General features: G+C 41.8%; 1 long non-coding RNA gene across 2 annotated transcripts; it reads left to right on the forward strand.

Moving 5' to 3' along the window:
* Positions 1-7740: 7740 nt before the first annotated feature.
* LOC118286160 lies at positions 7741-15446 on the forward strand. Of its 2 annotated transcripts, none has more exons than XR_004785327.2 (4): positions 7741-7834; positions 9352-9567; positions 10374-10539; positions 14958-15446. It is a non-coding gene; the product is annotated as an uncharacterized LOC118286160 (long non-coding RNA). The 2 variants fall into 2 exon arrangements; XR_004785326.2 differs by lacking the exon at positions 7741-7834 and adding an exon at positions 9209-9257.
* Positions 15447-20157: the final 4711 nt, after the last annotated feature.

Here is a 20157-nt window from a genome sequence, read left to right on the forward strand (position 1 = left end):
GTTCCTCATCTGCCATTTCACTGTGAGGTGAGAAAACAATGTGACAGGTCAGAAGAGAAAACAAGGATACAGACGCAGGTTTGCAGAGGTTGGCCGGCAGAGCCGGATGGTTGTAATTCACACTTCATTCCTATTAAACCTCTCGATAATCCTAGAGTGCTTTTCCTTGGCCCCAGTCCAAAGCACTCTGTGAAAAAACAGACAAAATAAAAAATGGTGGATGAATACCAGCAGAGGAGTGTCACAAGGGTGAGAGATTTATAATACAAACGGTACAAACTCCCTCATAAATCAGCGTGAAAGGCTTTCAGGTAGGGGAGCTGGCATTTATGCAAGAGAGAGATCAAGGTGGAGAATATGAGAGAGAGAGAGAGAGAGAGAGAGAGAGAGAGAGAGAGAGACTGATTTGGATGTAAGTCCTAATGATTAAACAGACAAAGAGAAGGGTAAAGGTGAATTTCTCCCTACACTGCAGACTAACATTAGTCAATTCAATTCTATTTATATGGTGTCAAATCATAACATACATTATCTCAAGGAACTTTACATTGTAAGATAAAGACCTCACTGAACGTAAACTGTGTTGGGATCATGGGTTTATCAACTTTTCCCGGTCACTTCTGTATTGGAAAAATTGATGGAATTGACACTGACTCGGGAAGACGGAGACCGTGGATGTCTAAAGCAGAAGTATTTATTACAAGAGCTCTATATTGAAGAGATTTCTGGTTTGTTTCACAGATCAGCAAGTGGTCAGTGTATGGCGTCTGTAATGGAAAATTGTAACCTTCTCATGTATGTCTGTACTTAGGCATTGGAACATCGATATCAAAGAACATGATGTACCAGACAATTGCTGTCTGTTTCATTTCTGTGACGTACCAGACAGAAGTTTCACTTCCGCAGTAGAGAACAAACAACACCTTGTATGGAAGACCTACTGTGTGAAGCAGACAACTAACTTGTAACAATCAGCTGGTCCACACCTACGCATGCACTGCCCTACTGATAGTATAACTGTCCTCTGCACTCACCATTCTGCGGAGATCTCACCCAGCATCACTTTGTGCAAGTTGTTTCTCCCTCTTGCAAGATCAATAAAACCAACGCTTGTGTCAACAGACTGAGTCTTTATTACACAGACAAACATAGATAATTTCCATCTCAACTTGAATTTCCATCTCACGTCCCAAGACATTTGCCCAACCCCGGTCCCTGTGGATGAATTTAGCCCTCTCAGAGGATTGACGCCATCTCACAAACAGAATTGCTATGTCCAAAGTACCACTATGTCCCTGAGTATGTTCTATATTTACGTCGGTTCGTCTTGCAAGATGTCACTTAAATTGTGTAACTATGACGCCCCAAGACAGCCTTGGCTAACCATCGGCTGTCCCGGCAAGGCAGTTTTTTTGCAGTCTCAAAGAGAGGAGAGAAATTCCTCTACAACATCCTGCTTCTGGGAAGGTATGTGCGTTTTTGGTCTGTACCCGATCTGTTGCTTCTCCTGACAGTCTGTGTTGCCGGCTGGGCGTGACCTCTGGTTGCAGTTCCTCCTCGCCATCTCTTCATCCACCTGTTCTCTATTCAGCAATCATCTACCCCGCTTGAAAATCCCTTATCCCCATTCACCAGGAAACCCAGGGTGCGGTCGAATTGTCAAATTTGCTGAGGAAGTTTTCTAAATCTTGAATTGACCAAGAAGTATTTCATGGGCAGCCATGATAAGAGCTGTTTGGATTCTCTAAATGTTTAGGAAAGGAGCTTCCTTTCCTAGGATAGGAAGGACAATTCCAATCCTCCCCAACACTCTGGACCTGGCACTGGATTATTTCCACTTTTCCAGACTATCTCCTGGTTTGAAAGTTACCCTACTTGTTTGCACGATTCAGTTATTCAGTTATTAAACAAGCTCCACTGTTTTTTTTGATATTCAATATGACATGAGCTTGTGACCAGTTCTTGAGCGGTTTGAACAGGGACGGATGGGAGTGAATTTTGGATGTTAGATGGGTAAAATGACTCCATTAAAACAATTGCAATGATTTTTTTTTTTTTTACTAAAGTGTTGTTTTTGGTGCAATTTGTGAGTGTGTGTGTGTGTGTGTGTGTGTGTGTGTGTGTGTGTGTGTGTGCGTGTGTGTATGTGAGAGAGAGAGAGAAAGAGAGAGCTCTGTGTTTTAAAAAATATATATACATTTTCTTCCAAAGAGGACTCGGAGCAGGACTCATCACCCACTGTATTAAACATGTCCCTATTGTCGCACAGCTCTTGGACCTGATGTACCGACGACATGAAACAAGACACACTCTCTACTCTTACCTGAGTGAAGCTGTTAGGATTGGTATTAGTAATTGGTTTTGATGAGTAGCATCACGTTGAGGACATTTTGAATATCTGTTAAGGGTTTTGAAAGACTTTACACACTTGGACTTGTTCTTTTAGTTGTTTGGACTTTGAGTTCGCGTTTCTGTGATTGTCTGATTAATATCTGGATATATCACTCTTCACATTACTGGGCGGATGCATTTACTGACCCCCAAACCCTCTCCCACTCCCCTAACTGACCGGCAGTTCTGCTACAGTACGCATAACACTCTGTAAAAATACTATGTTTTACATAATTAAAAGTAAATGCATAGTCAGGAAAATGTTCTTAAAGTATTACATGTAAAAGTACTCACTTATATAGAGAAATGCCCCCTGATAGTTATACTATTATTATACTATTATAATTATTATATACTAATAGTAATAATGTTGGTATGCGATCAGTATTTGACTTTTTCTGTACCTGGATTGTGTGATATGCCAATTGTTACTAAAAAAAAGAAATAAATAATCTTATTTGTGTCCCTAGGACCTTTTTCCTTTGTATCGTGATATCGAAAATGGTATAGAGTACCGTTTTTTCCTACTAGTCTAGAACTTTGGTATCGTGACGACCCTATACTTCCTCATGCATGTGAGGACCAGTGTATATTATTTAGTGGGCTCTAACTGTAAGGTTGCACATTGCAACTAACTGATCACCCCTCCTCTTCTAAGTGTGTAGGACCTCTCCTCGCTTCCTCGCTTGAGCCAGTGTTTGGTTCGTCTGTTCTGGGCTACTGCAGAATCATCGCAGAAGAGGCCCTTCTCCCTGTAGACAAAAAACACAACGAGTCTTAGTTTTGGCTGACTACACTCTAATATTACATTCCATTTCTGTAGCTGGATCCAGTTGTAAATTCTTGAATAAACAGAGACAGTTGTGGTCTGCTCTGGTGCTGGCTGGCAATGCCTTTCTAATTCAATTGAGTGTGCTCTCTGAAAGAGACTCTTTGGACCTGCTAAATGATTCAGGTCGCTTGCTTTAATACGTTGGAAAATGTTTTGTCTCCCCCCTGTAAATCCCTATGAACACGTCAGCCTCTGTCCCCACAGGGTCTGAGAAAGCCCAGTCATGTGCTGTTGAAAATGTGATCTGGGGTGTTTTATGATCCATTCCAACAGAAATACAACCCTCAAGGTCATCGTTGCTGAAGAGATGCAAATCTTCTTTCTTTTTGCTCTGCGGTGAAACACTTCTACTTTATACCTGTGCAAGTGCTTCCTGCCGGCCATGACATGTCTGCACAGTTACCTACGCTGGAATGCTTTCCTCTGTGAATTTACACTAAATTATTAGCTGCAGCTTAGTCTGTAAATTGACAGTTTTTACACTGTATTTGAATATGCAGTATGTTTCTTGTTTAAATGATATTTAAAGAATGTTAATGCGCCAAATGTTAGTAAGATCGTTCCACCAGAACACTGTACTGCAACAGTTGACTTCATGACCTGCCTGAACTAATGCTATGCTCAGTGGTGTAGTGGATGAAAGGATGAAGGTACCGCGGCTGAATCAGGTGATGGGGGTATGTGAGGGTGGAGGTGGCTCAGGAGAGACCTCCAGCTGCAGCAGAGGAGTGATCACACTTGACCTCAGAGGACTAATCTCTCCCCCGGGGGAGAGACAGAGTCAGAGGACTGACACTGAAGAGAGTGTCACAGAAGCTGGTGAACGACTTGTCCTCTGTCTGTGTGTGTATGTGTGTGTGTGTGTGTGTGTTGGGCAGTAGCGGGCCGTGGGGCCTGGCATCAGTCCTTTAACCTTGCAAAGACAGAATGTTGTTTTTGGTTTTTTTACAGCTCTAACATGCTGCACAACAGGCTGCGACACACAGCTGTTTTTTTGTCACGCCCACCACAAGAGCAAAATCTGATTGGCTGATTTACCAGTCACTTACTAACTGAACACACAAGCTCCGGACGTCAAAATTGACATTTTTATCCAGTTTAAGTCACATTTTTACACATATACACTATATATTTTAACCGACGGACGAAGGATTTAAGTCGTCGGCCATCTGGATTGTGAATCATCCTTACTGAATGGTCGCAGCAGAGACAGAGAATATCCTGCATTTCCTTTGAAGCAACTTGCTTTCATTAGAATTTTGCTGCTTATATGGGACATCTGTTATCTGTAGTCCGTCGTGATCACCCAAGTGATCTGACGAACCCATAGAAGATATTGTACTCTTGTTGTTACAGGCTGTTACTCCTCGTGATTATCAATTTGACTTTGAGTTTGATTTTGAGTTTGATTTTGACAATTTTTAAAAATTCCTGTCGAATAAATATAATCAAACGTCATTGTTTCGCTGGTTAGCCCCCCAGCCTCAGCTCTATTGACCATAAATGGTAACCAGGTAAGGTCTGTGCGTTTGGGTTGACATCTACAGTATAAAGACCTTTACTATGAACTCCTCGTTGTTAAAGTCTGACGTCACGTACAGCGGCCTGTACAGGTTGGTACACACACACACACAGAGAGGCTGGAACGTGGGCCTACATGTTCATATCTCTGCATGTCACTTTGAGAATCATGTAATCTCACCTGAACAGTAACATCCTGGGTCTTACGGCACATTAATCATCCCTCGCACCTGGAGAATGTCAAGTTTGCTAATGTATTCTCCTTCAAAAAAAGAAAAGAAAAGGCAACACTAGCACCTTGAAGTTAATTATATCTGCAGTCTCCTCAGCGCTGGTGTTAGCACTTAGTGCTCGCGGCGCGGCCGGCCTCCCACCTCCGCCACGTTCTCACCCCCCTCAGGACATTCTGTCCCTCCCCGCGACTATCACCCCCCCACCCCCCATCACAGCGGATTAAGCGCTAACTAACCCTCCTTTAATTAACTCATGATTAGGTATTAATATCTGGCGCGGGTTCCGGGCTTCCAGTTGTTGCCTTAATAAGTGGATTAGTGTTAGCTCCTCACATCTCTCCCTCTCCCCCTCTCGGAGATATCTATCCTCTACTTCATTCCGGTCCGTCCTCCCCTAACATCCATCCCTCCTGGCTTTCCTTTGGCAACTGTTCAAAAGCAGAAATTTTCTTACAAACAAGTTTGTTCTTGTGGCCAGAGTTGAATGGCTCAGTGTCGCGAACGCAATGGAATCTTCCTCTCACACAGCTGATGAATGACACCGGGATTTGAGTTAGATATCAGAAAGTACAGTGTGGATAGAGTACACCCTCTTGGACACATCCCAACAAGGGTCAATGCTTTAGATGTTGTTTAATTCTTTCCTCGCTGCTATGCATCTCACTCCTAAAGGGAATTAGTGAAGGATATGTCTGTTGGGACTACAAATCCCTCCATTGAATATTATTGGTTTTAGTTTAGGCCCAAGAAGAATGAAGCTAGACTATACTAATAAACTATGCCTAACTATAATGAAATGTCCCTATTAAAGGACCAACTGCAACAAACGTCAGTGAACCCTTCATTCTTAGAATTGATACATTTTGTATATCTAAAGATCATGACGAGTCTAGCAAATCTGTTGAGAGGTGTTCAGATTTTTTTAAAACCACCCTCTATCACTTGGCCAGATCATAGTTTCAAGGTAATTGTTTTTCTTCCTTACAAACTCCCTATCATTGTCATGTCAGAGAGTTCCTCTCCGGTCACCTTTTCATTCAGTACTTGGATACAAACCTTCAGTCATAGTGCCATCTCCCCCACACCCTCGACACCCACGCAGCCCCATATCAGCACACTCCCAGCTGACTGACTGATGTCCAGTTTATTTGCCTTCATCTGATTAATGTTAATCCCGTTAAGGAAAAAACAAGGACTAAATATGTTCATCATCAACTTTTCTATGTCTAATGTGACACAATGATGAGTGAGCAAGAACATCAGCAATCAATCATGTAATTACATTACAACAAAAAAATGAAGTTCAAAATATTGAATAAAACTTTTACCAGAATCTGTCCATAAGCCTTCACATTGAAACATTGAGACAATGACATCATCAAAATGTCCTTGTCTTATTGCCGTGGGGCAAATTTCTCCGTAGCCCGATTCAATCATTTTTCTGGTAGGGATGTCCCGATCCGATATTCCATATCGGTATTGGGACAATATTGGCCAAAATGACTGGATCGGATATCGGAAGAAATAAGAAGTAAAATCCGATCTGATACATTACAGTAAACATACTAAATAAATGCCTATTTACGTATCTACTAAGCCTTCAACAACATTCCGGCATCATATTTTATTTTTATTTATTATTATTTAATATACAGTTTACAGTTCAATTTATTTTTGCTTGTTTGAATGGTGCTGACTATGAGTCAATAGTTTTGTGAGAAATAAAACAGCGGTATTACATAATTCAGTCATGTTGCTGGCTATGTGTGTCTTCCTTTAGGGGAGTTGATTATTTGTCTTACACTTGACTATTAGGTTTTAGATGGCTAGGTTAAGCAAAGTGCATCCAGAACAATTCATTATTAATATTTTATTTTACAAGTGGGGTAAAGATTGTTTCAGATTAGTATCGGATCGGTATCGGCAGGTACTCAAAGTTGCAGGGTCGGTATCGGATCAGACATGAAAAAGTGGTATCGTCCCCTCCCTACTTTCTGGTGATCCTGCACAACAGCACCAGTCTGAGACTGGACCCAGCTCTGTGCTGAGAGACTGGCTATAGGAGATCAGGTAAGATAGAGTGGAGGCAAAAGAACATGTCAGAATAAATCGAGTCATTTGAGTCACATTTGGACCAGCTGCAAATATAACAGTAAATTTCAGAGTAAAATAATGACCCCTCAACTACTACTTCACAACCATTCATACCACCTGAAGGTTGCCAGTTCGGTCCCGGCTTCCCCCAGTCCGCATGCCGTTGTATCCGTGGGCAAGACACTTAACCCTGAAAACAGCAGCGCTGTATGAATGTGTGTGAATGGGTGACTGTGACTTAAGTTAAGACAAGATAATCCTTTATTCGTCCCACAACGGGGAAATTTGGGTGTTGTGTAAAGCGCTTTGAGTGGTCAATAAGTCAAGAAAAATGCTATATAAATATAGTCAGTTTTCCATTTAGTCCAATCTGTGCATTGCTATATCTCCATAAATCATCAATTCACACATCGATGCCATCAGGGGCATTGGGGGTGTTTTTGGCCAGTGTGAACTTCAGTAATAACTCAAATCAAATGGTCAGCACGTCAAACTGCCCTGGGACAAGACACTGAACCCCAATTCAGCCCAGTGTGTTTGGTTCAGTGGAGGAGCCACTGATCGAACCACCGACCTTCTCTACGTTGCATACTGGCCCCTTTAATGACGAAACAGAGAAGCTCTCCAGCAGACTCACAGACAATCAGCCAATCACAGTTGAGGAGACATCAAAGCTCGCGAAACTTTAAAAAGCAACCACAATGGCGGTCAGGAGAGCACAACATAATGTAAACTCTGAGTCTACACTCTGTTGACTGACGAGGTAGAGTAATGTTACATGGTTTCATACAAATATGATGCATAGTTTTATTTGTTGTGACACTGGAGATGAAAACTAATATGACCAAAAGAATGACAGAGGGAGTGACAGTGTTTTAGTTCAGCTGAAACAGGGTCTTGAATGATGTTCTGTACCAGGGGAGGGAGGGAGAGAAAATTGCGGTGAGTGATTGGACTTGTGAGAAGGTGTGTTGTAGAGAAGTGTGCGACAGGAAAGGAGTGTGTGAGCGGGCGCATGTGTGTGTCTGCAGAGCAGAGGTCGGTGAACGTTGTGGGGCAGAAGCCCAGCTGAGCTTTGCACTCATTTAATGGAGGGCGGGTAGTGTTCGCACGCGTTCAGCTTTCAGCCGGCAGCAAAGATAGGCAGCGTGTTGTGAGGGCGAGGTTCCTGTGTGAGGCAGGGCAGAAGGAGGGATAGTGGGGATATAGGAGCAAAATTTCAAAAAAACGCCCCAACAATTAATGGGTATTTCTTCCAAAACTGACAGGTAAGCATTGAAGGGCAACAAGGATTTTTTTAATATACTCTTTATCTATAATGTGACACTACAACTGATCAAGATGATGTGCACTGACCCTGGTCTGTTGTTATTATGTCAGATATACTTGATTTGGGCCAACAACACGGGTGCAAAATAAATAGTAGTATTTTTGAGTGTGCTCACAGGTATGTGCTTAATGTTTTCAACAAGTTATGGATCTCTACTGTTGTCAACAGTTCTCTTACCATCAATAACATCTTTCAGTAAGAAATGACCATCTATAATCATAATTGGGATCACCCTGACAATCACATGGTGTGTTTGCCATTCAAGTTAGAACATTTAGAAAAAACATTTTTTTGCAATGAATAAGTGAGATCGGAAAATGCAACATACCTAACGATATGTTTGAGGTTTATTCGCAGTCTGAGGCTGTTTAACACTGTGAGCCTTCAAACATTTTCTTCTATTATATTAAGTGTCATACTGTAAACTGCAAAGAAGGGAGGAAAGTGATAACAGCACTTCAAGAGAATGCCATTATATACATAATCTTTACTGTAAACCGCAGAGCATTTTGGGAAGACGAAAGAAAAGTGTAGGAAAGTGTGAAAATTACCGCAATCTTTTTATTTTATTTTCTAGACATAGCTACACTTCAACCTGCTCAGCCTTTTATCACAGAGCAATTTGAACCAATATACGATTTCCTTAATCAAGGAAGGTCAAAAATATATATATATATATATTTATTTTGTGGCTTTCTTCACTGAATAAAGTCAGGGAAAATGTCTTCCCTGGTTTATTTTTTAATATATTGGCAGATCTTTAAATTGATTTTAGAATTTTACAAAATGTTTCACTTTGACCTCAGAGAGCGGGATATTTGCGCAAGCAGGGTGTGAAGAGGCAGAGGACATTTAGGTATGGATGCAAATATTATGGATGATGCGTTCCTGAGTGTGCTGATGAATCCCTCTCCTTCAACAGTTTGGCTTTGTTTTCCCTTTAACTGCAGGCAAAACTGTTGCTCCCGTCTTCAGTAATCCAGATCCTTATTAAGGATTTACAGGATGCATGTGACGTCAGCCAGTCCCATCTATTTCATAAGCCCAAAGGAGACGTTGGTGAAGTTGGTGTAATAAATAACATGATGGATCTCCTGAAATCAGAGGATGTTTCCCGTGCGTGCAACACTGGTCCATTAAAAATCGAAAAAGAAGAAGAAATTCAGGTACTTTGAACTAAATTCCAAGATGTACTGAACAGAATAGGTTCCAGTTTGTACCAATTACAGAGACACTCATGTCACTCGTTCAATGTGAATCAGCCAGGCCACAACTGTATGCATGCAAGCAGCATTGGTTTCCCCTAACTGGACCAAAAGACACACTGGAGGATATGTTGCAGAAAATAGATTGATAATAGAGATATTAATCTGTTTCAAAGTCCTTGGGCCTGACCCTGTATCACAATACGTCAGAGGCAATTCAGGATTAAGTGTGTTGCCAAAGGACACATCGACATGTGGACTGGGAATAGCCTGGATCGAACCAGCAACATCCTGGGTTAGAGGACGACCGACTCTGGCACTTGAGCCACTGTCAAATGTAACTGGCATTATTATGTCGAGAGTAGGATTCTCAATACGTTGGCTGCGACAAAGTCTTTAGCTCTCTTATAAGAAATCTGAAAGAGCCAGAAGGAAACGGTGTTGCTCGTGTCTGAAGGACAGGTGTCCAGAGGCACACTGCGAGCCGTCTCTGGTGACGACTTGGGATCACGTGATATTGGTGGTTTCAGTGAGAATTTCAGCATTGTTGACCGTGTGACATTCTCTCCTGTACCTTGGCCAAAGCCTCCACCAGGACAGCTGACTTTGAGTGGTGGATATAAGTGGTTACCATATATCGATGTGATATTCTCCCCATTCAAGATCATTTATGCCCCACCAAGGCAGATGTCCACATGCAAACCACTGGAACACCAAAACCAATTCCCATCAATTGTGATATATCCCATCTGTCATGTTTTTTTCAGGTCCAATGATACAGACAAACCAGCGATGAAAGATCAGCATAGGGAAATGGTTGCTGTGTGAAGGAACGTTCTTTGTGCTTGGTCTTGCTGTAATCTTCTCCCCTGACTACAGTTTCATCCTTCTGTATGAACATGATGCAGCCTCCACACTGGAATTCACTCAGAGGTATAGGAGCATTTTTTACACTAAACGTACCACACAACTTTACTCATGGTTGACTTTTCATTTTTCCGTAGCATGTAAACCACTGTTGCTTCTGACACAGAAATAGCAAGTACAAACATTCCTGCTGCCTCTACTAATATAGTTATGGCTGATACTCTTGATCATTGGTGTGAATTGATAGATATCTCCATAGTGAAATGTGACAATCGTGCAATGAAGTATTCTTGCACCACTACCTGGTACTGAGCTGTCTCCTCTGTTTGGTTTTCATTGCTCTTTCATAAACCAGCATTGACATAAATCCCGAGAGGGAAACTAAAGCAAGTCAGGAAAAGGTGCAGAGTGAGAAAAGTGGGGAAAAAAAGAATGCACGACATCAGTGAACTCACACGTCTGCACACTGATCGAGAACCTGAGTGACTGCAAACCCATACAAGCACACTCTCCGCTCCATTGTACTGAGGACGTTGAGCTGCCCACGTGGTGACACGAGTGTGGCCATTAGCATTTGAAAAGGAACTGAATTAGCCATCACGCAACAATCTGCAGTAAATGACTCGGGATGTCAGGCTAACTGGGCTTTTATCGGAGGACAGATTCACAGTGGAGGAAAAAGGCTGAGGCTTCACACTCTACGCACTATTGAAATGTAGCAGGAATGGTTGGATGTTCTCATGATTTTCACGTAAAAGCTTTACAAAAACAATGTTGGTTTACCGTGGTTTCTGAGAGGAGATGGTTGGTGTCACCAGCTGACACAAGAGAATCTTCTCCGGGCTCAGCGCTCCGATGTATGGAGGTGTATTAACATGACAGAAGAAGCGTGGTAAACAGCAACGCTGTATGGATCCGTGTGTGAATGGATGACTTATCCTGTAAAGTGCTTTTTCAGTGGTCAATAAGACGAGAAAAGCTATATATTAATACAGCCCATCTACTGTTTACATGTGAGAGCTGTCTGTTGGATGTTCGGTATCAAGTGCAGACATTTGTTTATGTTTTTCTTTGGATGTGTAAAGTGCCTCTGCTGATTTCTGCCTGTCCGGATTCTGTTCTGGATGTTTGTATGTCCCTATGACAACGTGTGGAGCCCATACTTCACTACCATATAGCACGACAGGCAGAATATCAATATCCAATACTGTTTAGGCGAGATTTCTATTGAATTACGGTAAGGAGTCAAATTACTTTGATCGCCCCCTGGTGGCTGGCTGCACTTTTGGTCATAAACCCCGCCTCCTCCATGTTATCAGACATTAAGCGAAACTAAAAAGTTCCGTTAAAATACATAATTCTCAATGATGGTTTCTGTCATTTAAGGGAGTTCTTATCACACTGATGTATGCACAAGTGTTCATATTTCTGGTAGGTTTGGGGTTATTTGGTGATATTAAAACGGGTTGAACCGTAAAGATCGACAGCCGACGCTGACTCTCGGTTGGTCGAGCTTGTGTGACTGCTGCGTAGATTCTGGCTGAGAAATGACAGAAAGGGAGAGAGAGGAGCCACATGTATGTGGAGTGATGGCAGTTCTCCTGCTCTCCCCTGTCCGCGTTTTATTTGCTCTCCCTTAAGGTTGAGATTAATTTGCCTGTTATCTCTCTCTCTCTCTCTCCCTCCCTCTGTGTGTGGCGAATAAATCAGCGATATTAATTACACGCGTACTCGTGCTGAATGGTTTGTGCAATGTCAAATACACGGAGCGGACGTATAAACATGCTCGCTGTGTAAACCAGGGGTCGCGACAAACAAAACAATGAGTGATGTTAATGACATGAATGTTTTATGAACGTGGCTGTGCATTGGGCCAATGCTGATCTACCTCTGGATTCACACTACATGCTACAGTAAATATACATACATGAAGAAAATGCATACAGTACATGGTTCTACAAAGTAAAACCACTCAGGGGGAAATTATGGAAATATGACATTAACATGAAATACAATATAAAGTATTCAAGGGTTCTGGTGAACATCAATGTGTCCACTCATATACAATCTTTCTATAATCAAACTCATACTGTACATTCTCCGACACTCTCGATCACTTGGAGCAGAGGTGATGACAAGGAGAGTTTTCTGCAAATGCGCAGGTTCCATCTTCAATGGTTCTTTTGTCTTTGTGTTGAACAGAACAAGTCATTTATCAACTATTCAACTTTCATAGATCGGACAGTTTTCTGTTAGTCGTATTTATAGTTTCCTTTTGACCACAGGTGATGTTCCCTGAAGAGCTTCAGGCATCGATAACATTCACATCAATAATTTAGGAAACACTTACTTTTAAACTTAATGAAATGTTTTACACTTCATTACTTGAGATAAAGAGAAATAATGTATAGTCCAACAAAACCTAATCGGTATTTAGATTTTGTTTTTGCTTTTCTTTATTAGAGGATCATAATCCTGAAGATACAGACATATCAATGCGTATTGCCTGAAGTACCGTGTAAAAGCACAAATGCAGAACATCAACATAAAGTTTACGTGTATACGTCAATTAAGTGTACGTACAGGGAAAAAACATGGATGCGCAATTCAGCAGAAATATTCTAAGCTGATAAAGGGATAATGAAAGTAACAATAAACAGTATTAAGCCCCTTCATATTTAGTGTGTTTCCTATAGTACACCATCAAAAAAATATTAAATAAATACAATGTTGTAAAGTAAGACATTAGAGAGCTATGGATATTATATCGATATTAAAGACAGTTTGCAATGACCGTCCCACATTCACAACAGTAAGAAGAGCCTATCATCACACCAGGGGTTATATAGCAACGTGACAGACCCCATACGAAACGCAACCATGTCGAATATAGAAAGGGTCACTGTTGTTCTGCCCATCGTTCACTTGTGTTCATCCCCACATCACAGAGGTGCTGATGGAGGAAGAGGACAGGGTGGGGCGGGGGAGTGTGGTGGGAGGATGGGTCGGGGGGTCACTGGCCATTAGTTGTAGCCAAGGATTAGCCTGAGTGGAGCGGCTAGCTGTGGCTCGGATGAGGCTAATTAGATCTGTCTAACTGAACGCATCCATCTTCTGCTCATCCCCTCACCCCCCTCACTTCCCCATCTGCAAATAAATTGCTCTTTATTACTCTATCATTCAGGTTATTGCCTAAGAAATAATGAGACACTTCTGGTCAGGGCCAGCATAATTGATTTTTTTTTTGGGGGGGGTGGGGCGTTTGTGTGTGTGTGTGACATTATTATGAGCTGACCTGGAATTACTGAAAGATACCTACAAGCACACACACACACACACACACACACACACACACACACACACACAGTATATATATATATAGTAGATTCTGTACAAAACATGTTCTGTATTGGTCTGGACAAAATATGCTGGCTTGGCTGAAACAGAAAATTCTTAAATATCAATATCCCTCCACGTTACTCTTCTTTTCTGTCTCACACACACACACACACACACACACACACACACACACACAGAGATCACCAGACGATACACGAGGGCTGAGGGGGAAGGAGGGGCCGCAGTATAAATGTTTCATTCCTCCTGAATGGCAGGTTAAGTGAGGATACGATAATACCGCCGACAGTAATGGCAACTTTAATTTCCTCTTCCTATTGTGGAGATTTATGTGGAGAAATTAAATTCCAGCAGCTTGCAGGCCTCAATAATCATTATACAGTGCAGACAGTGAAAAGAAAAGGGGAAACTGTTTTCATGGTCACAATGTATATAAAAGAAGCGGGTTAAGCACCGGGGGAAAGAGAAGGTAATCTGTGAGGGCTTAATAAACACAAAGGACATTATACAGATGTTCAGAAAAATCTCAGAGCATCGAGGGAAGATTGGCTCATAAGGAGCTCAAACACGAGTGGCCGAGTGTCTTGCTGAAACCTCCATGACGTCCCATGTCTTTCTGCTGTCACCCCCACCGACTGGAACTGTTCCCTAGAAAGCAGACAACAACATCACATCCAGCACACATCCCTTTCAAAGCTGCCAGTTCCGGTGTTTAAAGGCCTGACGAGGGGAAAGTCTCCAGTAATTCAGCACGTTCACAAGAAAAATATGATGTTTTAATCTCATTTGTTCACACTGATATCACGTTGCTACTGCTTGTGTGAGCTTGAACACGTCAAAATGGACGGCACCGTCATGTAAGTTGTGACGCACCAATCCAGCTTTGCGCGACGGACAGCAGAGGACAGCCCTCATCATATCCGCTTTGCCACAACTTCACCATAATTCATTTTTGTGCATTTCCACCTAATTGTTTTTTGTGCTACTCTCTCTTGACTGTGTGCCAAAAGTGTTATCCTTCATACAAGTGTAGCGTAAGAAAGGACAGTTTCTTTGAAACACACAAAAAAGTCAGCTCTAAATCAGCCAAATGACCCACTTTACTGTCTTTATCCTTTTCTCTATAGGAATAAGCGTCAACGCCTTCAAAGGAAAACTGGTTTCTATTCAGAAGCGATTGGACAGAATCTGTGGTTAAGGACAAAACAAAGTTGTTGGTCTCAACCTATGGTTAGGGAAGAATGATTTTCATGTTATTCCTCAAGTATTCTTCAACAGGACACGTATGGGACTTCAGTTCAGATGGTTTAGCCACAATCGTCATGACTAATGACAGTTATCAGGAAAGTGCTGTTTCTGAACGTGGCCCTCTGTAGGGGATGTAGGAGTTGTGGCTCTGAGGCTGTGCTTTGCCATGCGCACAGGGGGTTAAACTCAAGTGACAATCCATTGGTTTGTGAACTGCCATTTTGAAATTTGATTTTCGCATTCTGACCAGCGCCATCTTGGTTGTTTTGGAACCAGATGCTCGCCCACCTACACCTGCAACCATTCACCGTTTGGATGATACTACAAAGGTATGAAAAAAAAGGCTTTTTTTCCCCTTAAGACTGAAGTTTGTAATAATGGATATTTAAATGTAAAATGATGGAATTAATGTAGAATTAAATTCAAATATTAAAAGCATCTTTTTAACTTTGAGCACAGATTATTGCCTGTGATTCTTTTCAACATAGAGTATCCCGCATAGTATTGATCCCTTTCTTTTTGACGTCCATCATGAAAGTGACAATTCCTGTTTCTCGTGTGTATTGCATATTTCCCTGCGTCACTTCTCGCGTGTTTTCGTGACAAAACAAACTTGAAACTCCTTCCTTGTCTGTATCCATCTATAGCCAGGGTAGCTAATGGCAAACTGTCATGTGCCACACGTCATCACACAGGTCAGCCGCCACAAAATGCGTCAATGGCATTACATTTAACGTGTTAATTATTAAACAATTAAGATCCCTACATTAATGTTAACAGCACTAATTACTATATAACACATAACATAATAAGAAGTGCTAGCAAGGGTGGATAGCTGTATTCTTTGGAGTTTGTTCATCCACTGCTAAGCCATGAGGAGAAGAGTCTGACAGCAGTGATAGACCACAGGCTCTGATCGGACGACTGTGGAGGAGTGCAGTGGTTGAGCTGCGGTAACCTCAACCATGATGTTGCACAGGACAATTCAGTAGGAGCGAACACTGTTTGCCAAAAATGACAGTTTATCATCAGGGGTCACTCCCGGGTTCCTCACTGTGCAAGTTGGCCATAATGTTGTCATGGTGATGACAGATCTGGGTGACGGGGCCCTTTCCCCCTGGAGGAGCTGGGAACTCTTGCCCAGCTCTAGGTGGTGCCTTGACATTCCCCTCAGAGAGAAGCCACGCAAGTCACGACAGCGCAAAGCGAGGGGGCAGACAGAGAAGAGGAGCGGGCCCAGGACGGAGCCTTGTGGACAACTGCACTCAGGTTGCATGGTTCAGGTGCCAATCCTTTCCACGTCAGCTGGAAGCAGCAACCCTCAGGTAGGACATGTCAAGTAGCAAACACAGGGAGTGGAGTGGATGAGTAGTTTGATTCAAAATCCAAAAAGCTTGTCTCCATTATTGTGTCAAACAGCACATTCATCTCATCCTCTGCATTCATACCAACCAGGTCAACATAATAAAATGATGCAAGCTCCGCGCAAGCTGATGAACGCATTATTAAATTAGAGGCGGAGAGACCAACAGCGCGAGATAAGAGTTTGAAAACAATGTTAAAAAACAATAAAGGGAATAAATAAACGGGGCTTCACCCTCAGGAAAATGTCCCTCTTAATATTCATTAACAGAGACTGTTGGGGGAGTGCGTGAGAGTCGCCCCCCAACACAAACGCAGGGATTAAAATATTTAAAGGTAATGTAGGCCTCTCTCCAGGGAGACAACAACAGACAGCTCTGTGACTGACAATCAAACCGTGTGTCATCATATGAGCTCATAATATATATTAATGTCTGGATTGAACTGGTTGCCTTTTACACTCCAATCACCTCATACAACTGCCTCAGAACTGCAACGAAAAGTTGAAGCCGATCCTCTGCACAGCTCACTCTATTAAAAAGTGTTTGAGCAGGTTGGGCTTCTCTCCCTGAGTGTTCAGATCGGAGGCGAAGGTGAAGGAAGTGTCGTTTGACCCTGTCCATCTCTACATGGTTGAATTTAAAAGAGACATGAACACAAACTGCTCTTTCTGTGAAGACCGCCCAGAAACTGTTTTGCCCCTTTTTGGGCAGAACTTCAGCAAATTCATCATTGACCACATTTATGGAGATTTTTCATCAATGTGGGAGAATGTGGTATTTCATTTTTTCAAGTCACTTTCATAAATGTAATTTCAGCAGTAAAAAAACAAATTTTGTACTTTTCCTCCATGAGGTTGAACATTATATAAATTTAATATCTGAATCCAATATCAAAAAGGCGTTGAAAACGTTCAACACATGGACCTCTCTCAATATCCTTACATAATATAGGCTACCCCTGGCAATATTATTGTTATCTGTGTTTTTCTGTATATTCAATTCGATTTTATTTGTATAGCACCATATCACAACATACATTGTCTCAAGGCACTTTACATAGTGAGGTCAATATTACAATATTACAGGGAAAACCCAACAAATCCCACAATGAGCAAAGCACGGTTTGCGTATGGTTTTGTATACTTTTGTATGATACTTTGTGTACTTCTTCTTTTGCAATAAAGGATAAAAAATACAAATTGCATGTAACACTTTCCGAATGATTCAAAGTGCCAATGTCAAAGAAACGTTTCTTTTTCTTCCTCTCTCTCTTCTCCCTCTCAAACCACCAATACACACAATTACACACGTGTTGTCGCAATGTGAGCCAGCCGTAGCTAAAGCTATCACCACCATATTTTACAGATGCCATCAACCACGTGGTCCACTATGTTTGTAGCCTTGTAGCATAGCATTAGCCAGAATCAGGTTGGATTAGGTGCTGCTATACATCACTTAGTCTGTGCTATCTATTGCTCACACACACACACACACACACACACACACCTATGTTCACTTTATGTATGTAGTTGTAGTTTCTCTTGTTTGTCAGTTTAGAACTGAGATTGATGATAGATGGGTTTTTTTTAAGTCCGATTGATTGGGAATTAATAATGCAAAAGTGTAATAAACTCTATGATATATTTAAAGAGAAGTTGTCTGTGATATATTGTGCATATTGTGTTGTAATAACTGCTGGTTGCGAGGGTCAATGCTCGGATTCACACACCTTTACCGTTCACCTTATGATTTCAATATCATAAATATTAATATTTTAACGGAAAAACACCCCTTTGAGACTGATTTCATAGGTTTGGTTAATTAGTCCCTGATAATAATAATAATAATAATAACAACAATAATGATAATAATAATATAAATCCAATGCTGATGATAAATAACAGGATGATGATGATAATATTAACACAGCAGGGAGGAGAGATCAAACTTAAAACAAGAGTCACTGTGCGAGTATGAACTAAATGACACATCATGCTAGTGGACTCTGATCGCTACAGGGTCCGTTACACTCCACAGTGCCAGAGACAATGATAGAGCTGCTGCATGTTGGAAAATGAAAGAAATTAACAAAATAATGCAAAGTTGAGAGTTGGATGGTCATGGTCCGTCAGGCAACTCACGTGATTGACAGCTGACGATTTTTGCAGCCTCTTCAAAAATGCTCTAAAAGGTGGATTGCATGGAGCTTGGACAATGCAAAGCCTTCTCCTGATGAAGCAATATCCAACGCACTCAACCCTCACCTGTTGTACATGCTGCCCTCTCCTTGTGAAACCCAACACTCTCCCTTCAAACCAAGCACAGTGTGTAAACCAAGCACGGGGTGTAAACCACAGCAGCGGCGGCGGCAACAGCACACACTCTGTCGCAGAGGAAGGGCACGTGAAGGGCACAGACCTGATAAGACGACACCGTTGTTATGTGTTTCTGTGCATCACACATTTGTTAAAGGTAATAACAGTGGGAGGGGAAGAGGGGAAATTAGCTTCTTCTATAAATACATGTGCAAGACAAGAGGCGGTAACACGGTAAGGCAAAGCCTCAGTTACATTCCTATAGGTGTGTGTATGAAGTCATGGTATAAATTTCCACTGTTATGTTGATGATACTCCACTGTGTCTTCCTGTAGAAGCTGACGATTCTCTTTGGGGTCTGCCCGTCTGCTATGGAAATGTGGTTATCAAAAGCCTTCTCCTGCTCCTTGATTCAAACATAGACACATATCAACAGCATCCCTCGATAACTAGGTGACTTCTCAAAGTCTGATCGAGAACTTTGGTGTTACGTTCAATCCTACCCTACCTGAACACCATATTAACAACATCAGCGCTTTTTTTTTACACAAAAGGAAAACTTTGTTGTCAATGGCAGATGCTGAGACCCTAATTCTCTCCTTTGTTTCATCAGGACTCAATTGTTTTATCGTGTAGTTTTGAGGCCTGCCACATGCTTGGACCACAAGTCTGGAAATGGTTCAGAATGCTATGGTTAATGTTAATGAAATCCAGGTGACATTAGACCAGTTTCAGAAACCCTTCATTGCCTACCTGTCCATGTCACATGAAACTTTAAAGCTACAGTGTGTAATATTTAGAAGAATGTATTCAAGAAATTGAATATATTGTCCATAATTGTGCATTCAATCACCTGCAACAAAGAACCAATGTTTTTCGTCAACTTTGAATGAGTTAAATATAGTAGACCTGACCTCCGTGGGAGTCTCCATTTTTGCTACGTCGTGTTGTGCTGCGTTCCGGTTCCACTGTGACTAGGGAGGTCGGAAAAAAATCACCACCCCGACTTCCGGGGTCCGAGTTCCGAGGTGTAATAGAACACAGCATTAGGTTGCAGAAAACGGTCCAGAATACGTCGCATTTGCGTTGAAGTTCCAGCGCTTTTGGAAACCTGGAAATGTAATTAGCGGTGCATCACCATGAAATGTCCCCTGTCGGATGCTCAGTTGGTTGCGGTTTGCAACTTTACCACCAGATGTCACCAGAAAAGTACAAAAATTACACACTGGGGCTTTAAGGTTTATAATAACACGTGATGTATCATGTTGTTTAGCTTGTCATCTGTCAGCCTGTAATGCTCACCAACATATCTTGCTGCTTTTGTGCCGTTGACATTATTGTCTCCAAGTAGATGTGGCATTCATTTCTGGTCAGAGAGTGAATCAAAAATGTTTGACTTC

This window comes from Scophthalmus maximus, chromosome 15 (assembly GCF_022379125.1).
Source record: "Scophthalmus maximus strain ysfricsl-2021 chromosome 15, ASM2237912v1, whole genome shotgun sequence".
NCBI classification, from domain to species: domain Eukaryota; kingdom Metazoa; phylum Chordata; class Actinopteri; order Pleuronectiformes; family Scophthalmidae; genus Scophthalmus; species Scophthalmus maximus.